Source organism: Lissotriton helveticus, chromosome 6 (genome assembly GCF_964261635.1).
Source record: "Lissotriton helveticus chromosome 6, aLisHel1.1, whole genome shotgun sequence".
Taxonomy (NCBI): Eukaryota; Metazoa; Chordata; class Amphibia; order Caudata; family Salamandridae; genus Lissotriton; species Lissotriton helveticus.
The window spans coordinates 1,249,286,739-1,249,301,049 of NC_136067.1; the positions used below are offsets into that span (position 1 = coordinate 1,249,286,739).

Here is a 14,311-nt window from a genome sequence, read left to right on the forward strand (position 1 = left end):
GGTACAGACCACAGGGGGTATTACCAGGATGATGAACGGCTCCACATACCGTCCGTTGGGGCCACTCATCCAGATTTACAAGGCACAGGCGAGGGGTGCTACTATGTATGGTGCGGAATTGTGGGGACACATACCCTGCCGCAGCTTGGCAACAACCGAGAAAAATTTTATCAGGCAGATAGTCGCTCTTCCGCCTAGCACCCCCCTCCTCCCCCTGAGGCTGGATCTGGGTCTACGACCAATAGTGGACGAATTAGGGTTGAGACCAATAGCCTTTTGGCGAAGGCTATGGAGTCGTGAAGAACTTCTTACCTACAGGGCAGAATTGATGGAGCTTTTATCCCACCCGAAAGCACTATCGATCCCCTGGATAAAATATATCCACAAATCCTGTATGACCCTAGGGTTCCCAGACCTCTGGTCTAATCCCGCCGATGCGTCACTAAACATCTCTAAGAGAGCTCTTGCCGCTGCTTACCATGAACAAAAATTAGTCATGGCCCTGGATAGCCAGGGTGAAGGGTCACTTACCTCGGCATTTGTGCAAAGTAAAGACTCATACAGGCTGGAGAGGGTCCTTGATGATATTTCCCCCGTGCTGGCCAGGAAGCTGTTCCTCCAATGGAGATATGGTACACTTTCAAAAAATATTCCCCCTTGACCTCTATAATTCTAGTGATACACCTCCAAAGCTTTAACTTTTATATTTTAATACATATGGGCAGACATAAACATTTTTTTGAATTTATAGTTTTATTATTTTTTTCACTTTAGTTATATTTCTTAGTACAAAAATTTCTCATTTATCAGTTTGTCATATCACTTTATATATTTCCAAAAACACATTATATAAAACACATAATACTACAATACAATCAATAAAAAGCCATTCCATGCAGAGAAAACAATATATGAAAAATTGGACATTCTCACAAATACATACACCCCATTCTTGTCATACATACTGCATTCATTCTTTATTCTGCGTCTGAGGGATCGCAGATAGAAGTGCGAATTGATACGCAAGGTCGACGCATTTCGGCAGTATAGGACCGCCTTCCTCAGGACCTTTCTTGCAGAATACTCATGTATTCACAAACGATATTTTATAGACCCTGCATGGTTGGGTATCTGTAACGATAAATGACATACATTTGTTTCACTTATTCTTCATAATTCATGTCATTTTTGCATCAATTGAATCAATTGCGTTGCCCTATGTACAACAAAAAAGAACTATTCATTTACATATATTATTCTTTAGTTATTTTATCTCTCATGTAGTTGAACCTGAAACAAGCAATGCACCTGCACCGCTAGAGCTCTCATCATAGACACAAAACCATAACCTCATCAATTGTGACAGCACTTTATACCACTAAGGGTGACTTCAAATTTTATATAACTGTGTGCTTTTTTCAGAGGAGACTCCTTGGATGGAGACTATCTCGTATATACACAGTTATTTTCACATAACAGGTTGAGAGTATTGTCACTTTAAGCAAAAAACAGACGCGGTTTTAGTGAGTAGTATACCTTCAATTTTATCAATGGACTACTATCCAACTTCAGGCACAGACTTCAGGGCTTATTTTTATGGAGCTTCCTGTATCAGAGTGAAAACAACTATTGTCACTTATCTGAGATACTACAGATTAGTAAAGGAATTTTCAAGTAATTGCATACAAAGTGCTTACCAATTATACCAGGTATTGACTCTTCCACTAGTTATAAATGCGAAGGATTGTTGTGTTCATTTATTTTAAAACCGATGTTTATCTGCAGAAGCCCAAGAAAAAACAACAAAAGGAACCTGTCTTACTAATGCTTAGCATTAACAGATATTTTTAGTTTTTTTACAGGTTTTGTCAACATTAGTACTGACCTTACATCCAAAAACGCCTGACCCTTAAATCATGTAGCGACTCTTTCAGTAATTACAAATGCGAGGGGTTGTTGTGTTCCTTTGTTTTGAAATCGATGTATATCTGCAGAAGCCCAAGAACAAAACACAAAGACCCTGTCTCACTAATGTTTGGCATTACACGGAATTTTAGATTTATTGCAGGTTTTGTCGACTTTATTACTAACCTTGTTTGTGGGTGATTTTAAATCCTCCCGCAAAGCGTCTTCTAACGACGGATGGTTAGCGCGACCTAAGTCTTCACCGCGCCCTTCAATATTTGGTCTCGGGGAGATGTAAATTTAAGTAATCTGGAATGGACGACAATACAAGCTCGTCAGATAAAAAAGTTCTCAGCGCTTACTTATCTTTTTAAATGTTCTCTTTTCAATTATCTCATTTGCCCGATTGCCAACTACGCTGTACTTACTTTTGTTCCTCTCCCGTCGGGTCTGTATCGTTCCAAACAAACACGCCCTCGTGCTGCTCCGGTAGCCTAGAATGTTTTCGTTCTACCGATTTTATATATACGGTGTTTTGGCGCCACAGGGTTGATCACATGATCGAAACCCTGGCGGCCATTACTCAGTGGTGTTTAAGGAAGTGTTTTACCACTCTGCGGTCGAATGTATATCGTCATCGAGAGCGCCTTAAATGCGGTCACGTGATCGGGATACAGAAACAGCCATTACTAAGTGGTATTCTGATTATCGATTACATCCTATTGTCCCCATACGTTGCAGTTTTGTTTAAGATATTATTTAAATATTGCTAGCATGTTTCTATCAGATATGGTACACTTCCCTTACGATCTTTTACCAGCTCCTGGTCAGCACCCCCTTCGACAAAACAGTGCCCGGCCTGTGCAGGTGCGGATGAAACCGATTTACATATGGTTATGTTTTGCCCAGTATATAAAACAGCGAGGAAGTATTGGCTCCTACCTTTGATCAGAAATCTGGGTTGCAGGGAGTACCTCGCAATGTACAGAATTTTAAAAACGGACATTTCAACCTTAACTGTGTTTGCAATAACAACATTTCTCATCAATGTGTGGCACACTCGCACCCGTATTCTGAAGACCCAAGCTCCCTCCTAATGTAAAGGTCCATAGTTCTATAAATGTAATTTTATTAGTACTCAATTTTAAGGTTTTTCATTGAACAAGTATGTATTGACTGATTGTGTATGATGATTTTACAGTGATTAGTGTATGTTTTATTGTACATCTTTGATGGCCAGTGGCCAAAATAAAGATTTGATATATAATATAAGAACTAAGAACACCAAATCAATGTTAGCCACACACTTTATGAAACAGAATCATAGTCAACTACGCCATATGATACTAGAGACTGTGGATCTCAGAGTTAACCAACCGGAAACTACTTTTACAATGTGAGACCTATTGGGTCAAAAAACTGCGTACCTTGGTGCCACATGGATTACATTATTGCATCAAATACAGTTGTTTCCTTTAAATATACACACGTTTAATGCTTGGTGTTTATGATGTGTACACGCTTTTACAATAATGAGAATTCACAGTTTTGTGCAATGCTACCTTATCACTACTTCGAAGTATGGTTAATTGTTTGAGATTCACATTTGCAACATGGTGGGTCCATATCACACGTACACACATGTCTTTCATAGCTGTTTATGCATGCTTTCAAAATGAACACGCTCACTAGCCCCTTAGAGAAGCAGGATGTAGTTTGGTGAACACAAGTCAGTTTGAGAGTGAATCAAGCCCTAGTCGAAATTAGGCCACGTATATTGATCAACTCACATGATTATAGACACAGATTTAAGTGACAGTAATTAATGGCACACGTAAGTGTGAATAACCGCGGTATCAGTCGGGAGCATATTGAACCAGAGACCAATACCCACTTAGGCATGCCACTACGTTTAACAACAGTGCATGCTATGTCATTTAAGTATCGAACATGATTTTATACATAGATGTACGTGACAGAAATTACAGGCACACGTTGGTGTGAATATGTGTTGTACTACTTGGGAGTATGTTGAATAAAAGACCAATAATTACTTAAGCACACCACTACGTTTAACAACAGAGTATGCCACTGCATTAAAAAATGGAGCACCTTTTTGTAAGCAACAGATATGGGTTATAGTTCCTTCATGCATAAATGGAATGCTTTCTTCCATCACTGATAACATTGGGTCCATAGTTACACTTTACTTACAACGATTGACAATTTTCCATATCAACACACTGTAGTGTGTTTATCTAGGTACCTGAATCGATATTCCTATTCTTTGCCCTTGTCCGGTTATAAATCAATAATATCCATACAATGGCATAGAAACCCTTTTCATAATTCAGTCATAGCGCATGCTGTCACATTAAGCAAACCTATTCCTCCAGCCCCCTAGGAAGCACACAGAGTTCTTAAACAAATCCAAGCCTCCAGCAACCTGGGAAATCCCCGCTGCTTTGTTTTGATTTCATCCGAGAACTCCTGTAAAGCACTGTAAGAACGACCAGTTCTTAGTGACATCTTTATTGACGTCTTATGTCCAGCCTTACGTCAAACCCGGCACCTTTCAGGTATAAATATACCAACATTGCCTTAAGCAAACACACGGTGGTAATCCTGGAGCAGTGCAGCTATCTACTTCCGAAGAGCCCAGCTGATGCGAGAGCCCACGGACGCTGCCCCTCCCTTTTGACGCGCTGAGAAGGACGCTGTCTTTTCTCTTGCCAAGAAATCCAGCCTCCGGCGTTTCCAGCTTACCCTTGCGGGTGACTGGGATACCGAGTCCTGAGAGAGAGATACCAGCCCTCCTGCCTTCTAATACCCAGGTACTGAACTGACTAAACCCTTACAGAGAATTCTTGAGTCAGATTCTTGGCAAAACAAACTTAACTTAAACTGCTACTTACTTACTCCCTCCCACGTATTAGACTTAGGTCAGGTACACCGGGGTAGGCGTAGTTAGAAAGACCAGTTGAGTACGATTTGTCAATGTATATATGTATGTATCTATTTTATACATTTTAAAGTATCATATGGCTAAGAAACCATATCAATGCTTTTACAGTATTATTTCATAATCCTGCTTTTACTGTATGCACTTTACTTAACTATAAGCATTGCAATTGTAGCAATTCATTTCTCTTTTATGAGGAAAGAGACTGCTCAATAAATAACACCTTTTATTGAAAACGCCCGTCTCTCTTTTTCTCTGCAATCTGGTGAAACTAAGTACGCACCTTTGACTGAGTGAAATAGCTGTCTTTTGTTTTCACACGACTCTAGAGATACACTCTTATTCAGGGAGAGCAAAGTTGTCATGTTTTATGGTTGTCAGAAACTAAATCCCTTCTTGTCTATCCAGGGAGGTTAAACTCCTCCTCGCTTATTCGAAAAAGTTTCTAGTGAACTCTGAGCTTGCTGGCAAAAAACTTAAGTCTAATATCGTCAGTAGAGACCTAGTTAACCTCAGTCCTACGTCTACACTACTGAAGATATTATTCCAATGCGCAGAGCCTATTGGGACTATAGGAACTACACTACATGGCGCCCAACGTTTGGTAAGGCGATAAATCTAACGCAAGACGTTAGAGTAACTCAGTCGTGCTTTTTCACACAGACCCTTTCTCCCGTAAATACTCCAAAGACGTCTGGAGTGGGTCAAAGGTTAAAATCCACCGGAACTTAGTAGAAAGAGATTTCTATGTATAGTTTTTGGTTTATTCAATGTTGAAGGATACAGTGTTCCAAAATATTGTGCACCTAATCTTTGTTTTCTTGAAAAACTTAATCTGCAACAAAAAACCTTCCTGTCAGTAAAATGTCAGACGGTGAAGGAGAAAGGGAGACAGCTAGAATAGCAGCTCAACTCCTAGAGGAAGACACAAGTCTCCTACAGCAAGACCCGGATGCAATACTCATCCCGGTCAACATAAGAAAAACTATAACTCTTAAACTTATAGAAAATGGACTAACATCGAGAGGTGGTACAGTCATATTCGTAATTGAGGCACATGAATATCGGCAGACAGAGGTATTCTATTCATGGATAAACTTTCCAGCAGCAAACGCTGTCACACATGAATTCCACTATTACAAAATAGAGGAACCACCGGATAACTACACTCCTTTCGAGGAGGTGGAAACCCCATTAAAATACCAAGAGCACCTGCTCTGGTTTAAAGGCGCCCTAAAACATAATAATCACATCACCAGGCTCGGTCCACTAGGTAGACCAGGAGCAACATGGCCGGTTCTAGCCAGCTACACACCACATCCCGACATTGAAAAAATGTCAGTACCAGAACTTTTAGCACAGCTAAAACAACTGATTAAAATACATAGACAATTAGTCCAATATGTAATGTGGACTTCAACAGTCCAACCAGCTATTAACATTCCACAGCTGACCCCTCATCAGGGGAATACTAACAAAATTACACCACAGAACATACAATCATGTCTGGGTAAAGTACCCATAAAACGGGAACGAATTCCATTCTGGTTAGCACAAAAAATCACTCAAATTGAGGCAGTATTTCCGGATACTACCCCTACTGAGAAACACAGAATTCTGACTATCTGTCTTCCAATGGGGATCGCACCACATGTGGAGGACTGTGACACTTGGGGCACAGTCTTTGCTTCCATTTACACAAAAACACATGGTGTTCCATCCATGGCGGTAATACCAGATGTGCTAAGACAGATTCAAAACGAATACGGTCCAGAACCTGCTTTAACTCTGGGTATGAAATTACTGAAAGACTTCAAGCAGGTCTCAGCTTTATTATTATCTAACATAAAAGGAGAAGCAGCATCTGTGGGGATCCGCCAGAAATTGAAAGAAACAGATATAGCAGAACAACCATTTGAACTTGCCAGAATCATAGAAAAATCCTATGAAGAACTAGGAAGAGATAGTTTGGGTGGGAAACCAGTACAAGTCAACCCCAACTAACTGAAAATCCTGAAAAGATATTTATTAAAAAATAATCTAAACACTCCAAAAAAGAGCTGGGATGGAAATAAACAATCCACTCCCAAAGAAAAAAGATTCCAGTCCAGAGGAAAGTCTCCTCGGCGGAGAGAAAGATCTCCGGACCAAGGACACAAGTCTCCCCAGAGGGAACCCTCTGAGAAAAGATACAACCTTAGAAATAGGGATAATTTGAAAAAACCTGATAGATATCAAGATATTGATACACGTCCCTCTCGATCTTTTCAGACTTCCTCGCAGAAATCGGAAAGAAGAGGACGGTCAGAACACAGGGAAGAGCACGTCAAGTCCAAAGACAAGGAACCTGCTCATCAAAGTAAAAAATTACAATTTCCGAAAAAGAAGGTAGCCAGCATTAACATAGTCAAACATGCCGAGGATCCTGAGGACACAGCTGAAAAATGGAGAGTGGGCTCAGACAATGCTAGACAGCGCAGCAGAAGTGAGCATAGCTCGCAAGATCCTGATGAATCATCTGGAGACAGTGGACACGAATGAATACATTCAGGTGGAAACTGCAGATACCAGAGTTAGCAAACCTCATAAAATATACGAAATAACATTACGTATAGAGGGAGATAAGACTAGGAAAATAAGGGGTTTATTTTGGGATAACCTCTCAAAAGGCTATGACATCCTTTTAGCTGAAAAAAACTGGCCACCGGAGTTTGTCAGGGAGTGCCCTCATGGCGAAGAAATGATTATGCCTGCCTTCTCAAATCACATTCCAATTCATAAAAAAAATACACTTGCAAGAAAGTGGGCAGTAGCCCAAGCTCCTGCATTATATAAAAACCATGTTGGATGGGATGAGGACTCTCCTCCTCATAAAATCCAGTTAAAAAGTCAACCAACTGCACAAAGGCAGTACCCAATTAAGCAAGAAGCTAAGAAACAGGTTAGGGAGATCTTAGATAAACTTGAATACCAGGGGGTGATTGAAACATGCACCTCTCAAATGAACAATCCTTTGTTTCCTGTCTCCAAGCCAGACGATTCATATCGTCTAGTTTTGGACTACAGACACCTAAACTCATGTTGCAAAACTTTTGCAGTACAAAACTCACATAGTGCAGCACTAATGAATAACATCTTGCGCAAAAAATACAAAACAACATTAGACATCTCTAATGGATTCTTTTGTCAAAATATAGCACCTGAAAGCAGGTATTTGACCGCTTTCTCAATAATGGGCTCGCAGTAAAAAAATTCTGTCGACTCCCACAGGGGTTCAAGAACAGCCCAGGATTATTCTCAGCAAGAGTAACAGAGTTACTACAAATGTATGATGATGAGGCATTATCTTATGTCGATGACATCTATCTAACAGATGATGACTTGGATACTCACTTGAAAAGAGTGAACACCATAATACTTGGGTTCGCAGCAGAGGGTTACAAATTCAACTTTAAAAAGTCACGAATTGCCCATCTAACTGTCCTGTTTTTAGGATATGAATTATCAAGTGAAGGCAAAAGCCTGGCAGACAATTTCTTAGAGAAATGTGCGGTAATCCAAGCACTAAGAACGCTGAAAAACTTACAATCAATTCTAGGTTTCCTGAATTTCGGAAGAACTTACATTCTAAATTATGCAGAGAGGCTTAAACCTTTCTATGAACTAATAAAACCAGATTTTAAAACAATCAATTGGACTCAAAAACACACAGAAATTTTGAGATCATTGCAAACAGACATGTTTACTAAAACAAAATTGCAAACACGCGATAACACACGCAACCTTGTGATCCGGGTCATCCCAGGAAGATGCGGATTCACATACCTAACCTCTAATGAGGGGGAAACGGTACCAATAGCATACAAATCACATTTGTACACAGAAGCTGAAAAAACATTCAGCATTAAGGAAAACATTATACATGCGGTTCAAACAGCTGTAGCAAAAGAAAGAGACCAAGCTGATGGCAGACTGATTACTGTTAGAACAGCAGAATCAGCCTTTGAGGCATTAACAAGCCCATGTAATTTACCTACTGTGGCATTAAATCCAAAATGGATACAATGGGAGAATTCTCTTGCTACAGACAAAGTGAAATACTATTTTGACCCGGAAATGAAAAAATTAAACAATCTAGAATATGAAAGAGAATATCCTCTGCCTAGCGACATTCTGCCCATACAACTTTACGCCTGCGTAATATACACAAACAGTTATGCAGAACCCTTAGTTTGGGGAAAACAAGCCTACAACGCTACATGCGGTGTTGTCAAATGCCGGTGGCGCGGACGTAAATTGATGCCACTGGTAACAATGTCACAATCTGTAAAAAACAATTCAGGTCAACAAACTGAATTAATATCTTTAAAAATGGCACTCGACATTGCCGATCGCGAATTCCCGACACTGATAGTGTGCGAGTCGCATTCCTGCGTCAAATCATACAACGAAAACTTGCAGAAATGGGTTGAAAACGGTTACAAAGATGACACAGGTGCCACAATAAAGCAAAAATTGCTTTGGGAAAAAGTAGTTCTTTTACAAAAGGAACTACAAAAGACTCACGTGATACATACACTGAGTCATCAGCGTGATGGCGTTCACGTTTCAGGGAATTCATTGGCTGAGACAGCCACAGCGGAAGCAACTAAGCCGGCTTCCATAGCTACAAAGAAGCGTTCAGGAAAATACATAGACGGGGAAACGATGCTGGCGGTAAAAACGTCATCAAAAGGCGACTGTGCAGCGCTACCCGTCAACTATCCACTCAATTATACATACATAATCGATGCAAACTCCGTTCCTTTTGCTCGAATCCCTGGAGTGGGGGATAGGGTAATTCCAAACACGAACAGGAGAGGCTTCTTAATACAAGAAGCAAATATGGGATTAGGACTAAGGCATCAGAAGATCAAGGAGTCTCTGACAGAATTACAATCAGAATACTGGTGGCCGGGAATGAGCATGGATAATCACAAATTTGCAAAAAATTGTGAAAACTGCAACAGAGATCGCAGTGGCGAACCGGCCGACATAGTGCCAGAACACCTAATAGAAAGCATAAGGCGATCCATACGCATGATTAAACAGGAAACATGCGTCCCAATGTATATTATTTAAGACTAGCTTCACTTAAAATGTAGACCCCAGCTCTCGGCTGACGTCTGAACTGTTATAAAAGATTTGCGAGTCTATAGCGGCATAGACGCAATTGGCATGCTACATTCTGACCAGGGTCCTGCTTTTAGCTCTTGAGCTTATGAGGAGGACATGACCAGCATGGGCATTGCATTGCGGGAATCTTATCACTTTCTTCCTGAGGGAAATGGGATGGTGGAAAGAAAAAACCGAGACATAAAGCAATCTATAACGGCTAAGGTATTTGGTTCGGGGGTTGGGTGGGTCAAACATTTAATAAGTGTCCAACGTAGTCTTAACAATCTGCCAAGAAATTCTCTAAAAGGTTTCAGTCCGTACGAACTATTGTTCGGGACTAGAATGCATATCCAGGATAACGATAGTCAAACTTCAGTGGTAGAAAGAAAATGCTTTGATATCAAAGATCGTTTGGCTATTTTACAGGACTTAAATGAAACAAGAAAAGACCTGAGCAACATAAAGGTGAAACAACAGCCAACAGCCACTGAAGAGAAACCACCTGTCCCAGCAAGGCCTGTCTGGATTCCAAAGATTGGGGATCTGGTCAGAGAGAAAATCGCGGTGAAGAAGGAATTTGGGCCTTCTTACAGAAAAGCAGTACCTGTCTTAGCTGTCAACGGAACAAGATCAGTTGTACTACCGCCCCTTGCTGGTAAAAAGGAGAACCGAGTTGTATCCATCGACCTGGTTAAACCACAATCATGTGGCCAATAATAAGTAGTAGGCCAAGTGGACTCCCAAGAAATAGCAGAACACCAAAGTTTACTACAAATCAAGAGGTTCAAACTGAGAGACTAATCACATTTGATAAACCTACAGTGAATCAACAAGGACTATGCAACAAAGCCATGGAACTTATGCCTCTTGAAACCCAAATTACAACAATTCGTCAAGAAACACCTGTCTACAACGATGTAGCCACAGACTATGCTGATAAAACAAGGAAAAATCCAGAAGCAATTCCAATAATTGACAGAACTGCATCAGGCTACTGCATCAACTTCGATGACTTTTCTGAGGATCCGAGCGAACCCGAGGAACAGCCAACAAAAACAAAAACTCTTAAAGACAAAACTAAAGAACTCTTTCATCAACTACAAGAGACCTATCTGATTTCCCCATGGATTGAATTTTGGGTGGTGCTAGGTGTACTTTTCCTCCTGCTTTGGCTCATATGGTGCTATGCTTGGGACACTTCATTGAGGGAAAATACGTTACAATGGACACTGCAAGCCAGAATATCAACCTGGTCCTAAAGCCACACAAGTCTTCACACATCGAGAAAAGAGAACTTTCATCAGTAAACTTCACAGCCAATCTATTACCCGGTGGGGTAGCATGGGACAAAACAGATTACAATATATATGGCCCGGTCGAGCTCTTGAAGTATCCTCATCAATTTAAGGTTTCATTAAGTGACTTTGTAAAACCGAGTACATTCTCTGATGATTGGGATTTTGAAAGTATTAATGATATGATGTCAGACTTAGTTATGTCAGCAAAATGTACAGAACATGATTATTTACAAGGTTCATCGAATTATGATCAGATGTACTGCTACAACCACTATGGTAACCATTATTTGCATACATCTGCTCAACCTAGAAATGTTTTAAATTATAATCAATGGGAACATTGTGCAACTCCACCAAAGGGTAGTTCAAAAACATTCTATGAGAAATTCCCATACTTCTCAGGGTTTAACACAAGTGACGCAGAAACATTTTATTTCAAACTGTTAAATAAGACAGGAATGAAAACCATGCTAACAAATACAAAATTAATCTATTCAGAATCATTTTTTGAAAAAATGAATACATTTGGTTTTGATTTTTGGAAAAATAACATTGAAACAAAAACGATCTGGGGTACCAGAGACTGGCAAGTCTAAGGTATAGAATCATATTCAGAGCCTGCATGATCCCAGAACAAATTATATTTTTGAATGACACAATTCAACAAACAACCTGTCTTGGCCTAGCCAAAATTAAAGAATTAAACAAACCGTCTATTCCAAAGCCAAAATCTGACAGTAATAGTACTACAGATGTTGAGATAGACGTATCCCATATTTTAAACCAAAACAGAACACATCCTGATTGGAAGAAATGGTTGATCTGGCCCACAGACACAAATAACTGTCAAGATAGATTCCTGAACAAAATACTGGGGTTCAAATTGACCAGGCCAGACCCTAGATACTCCCAGCGACAACATCCAGGGATAGTAACAACATACAGTGTAGGAAAACTCTGCCTCGAATGGCTACAGACATCCACACTGGCAGAAATTAAGCAACACTTAACTTTACTTAAAGAAGGTGCTGACTTGCGTGATTTCATTATGGGACCACGCAAACGGCGTCAAAAATGTTTCATAGCGGCCTCTATATATGCAGCTTATAACGAAGTTTGGAAAGAAACTCAAATTAAAACAGCAGAGAAAATACGGGAAATTGACCGTATTAATTTGGAAAAATCACTTTCTGTTGTGGACAATGGCTTAATGACTCTGTCTTCCAGAATATATTCACTGGACAGTATTGTATCATCTGCAATTGATATAATAGAGCAGGACATGCTAATGTTACAACATGGTCAGTCCCAATTGCGTTCTATTGTACAGCTTGGCTCGACGTTACAATACCTGCGTTCAGGCTACGTGCCTTGGCGTTTAATCAACACAACGTCACTATTCGCTATCTTTAACCTTACTGATATACAAATCAGCTTGGCACAAAAAGGAGCAGAATATACAATTCTGAGCATTGAAAAACTTGAGAGATTACCATTGACAATGTCAGAACGACCTGTCATTGAATGGATAATACACGGGATAATAACTATTCCGATAACGACTTTCCAATTTCAATACTGCCAAAAGTATATACAGGCAGGCCAGTATGAAAGGTTGGGTAAAGGATACATCAAGTCATCATGGAAATTACCTTACACACACACATGTTATAGTGAAAAAGGACAGAATGTATTTCTTAGTGGTGATAATTGTGAAAAATCACTAAGTGGTACACTTCTGTGTCAGGGTATAAATCTACATGGGGCCTGTGAGGGGACTTCAAATAACCTTTCATGTCACCAGCTTGGCACACCTGCTACTCGAATAGAGCCATTCTTTAGACGGCTTTCGAACGGGAGCTACGTTCTAATAGTGGACCATAGATGTTGTGGCTTGGTGCCAGGAAAAGCTTATCTGGTAAGCGTAACGTCCAGGGTCACTTGCTGTATGCAAGTATTGTATCCGAACGACACTCCAGACAGGGAGGGAAAAATTTGGCCCAGTTTGAAAACCTCTTCTATTCGAATTGATACTTTAAGCAGAATGAAGTCTGTTCTTCTACAGACGCCAGTGCACTTGACGTCATCAAAAGAAACGTATGATCTCCAAGTTGCAAGGACAACGGCAGAGATACATAACCTTTTATCAACAAATTGCCCCCTACACTTCGCAGAAATGCTAAACGAAATCTTAAACATTTCTGATACGAATGGTATCGCGAGTGTATTTAAGACAATTTTTTCGGGACTGTTGACACCTTTCAAAGCAGTCCTGGGCATCTTTCCTAATTTTGTCCATTCACTCTTTGGCGGCCTTCCACTCCTGTTGGGACTCGTAGCAGGCATTTTATTTTTGATACTCCTGCTTCGTTATGGCAAGCCATGTCACAGACAAGACTCCAGCAACAATGGAAGAAACGATCCTAGCTATACGCTATCGGGACCGCATAACTAAAGTCCTTGGATTAGCCCGGCTAAAAGATCTGAATATGACCTGGTTTCTTTCGTTCAGACCCATCTGGCAGAACTGTATCTTACCTGTGTTAAGATGTATGCTGTGCGGAGAAGAATGCGTGTTAGACGTCTGTCTTACACTACAATCAGAAGTACCATTGGATACAGATACTTTGCTAAGCCCAGTAAAGGCTCATGCATCGTGTTGTCCCCAGCGGTTACCCATCCTGATGACGGCATTCGTTGAGACTTCACCACTGCGATTGAAGGGTAGTGAAGTGCAAGATGAGAGCAGCATCAACCAGGTACTACCTTCCTTGAGCACTGCTGATCCTGTCATCGATGATAGCAATCATTCTCACGACTGCACAGTTGCGGCATTTTCCAACTTGGTCGAACTTTCACCTGAAGCGGTAAACTACTTTTTTGAAAATCTGTCTGAAATGATGTTCTACCCTGAACAAAAAGAATAAACTTTTAAGCAAATCGAGCACTCAGCGTTCCCTGAACTCTGAATTTGGCCTTCAGCTTTAAA

The 14,311-nt window shown here is 40.4% G+C and overlaps 1 long non-coding RNA gene across 1 annotated transcript in view; it reads right to left on the bottom strand.

The window, feature by feature from the left end:
- Positions 1 to 748: 748 nt before the first annotated feature.
- LOC144761698 (uncharacterized) overlaps positions 749 to 14,311 on the bottom strand; it is an 81,278-nt gene continuing 67,715 nt past the window's right edge. The window contains exon 3 of the long non-coding RNA XR_013595855.1: positions 749 to 2,214. This is a non-coding gene — a long non-coding RNA (uncharacterized LOC144761698). The remainder of the gene's footprint in view (positions 2,215 to 14,311) is intronic.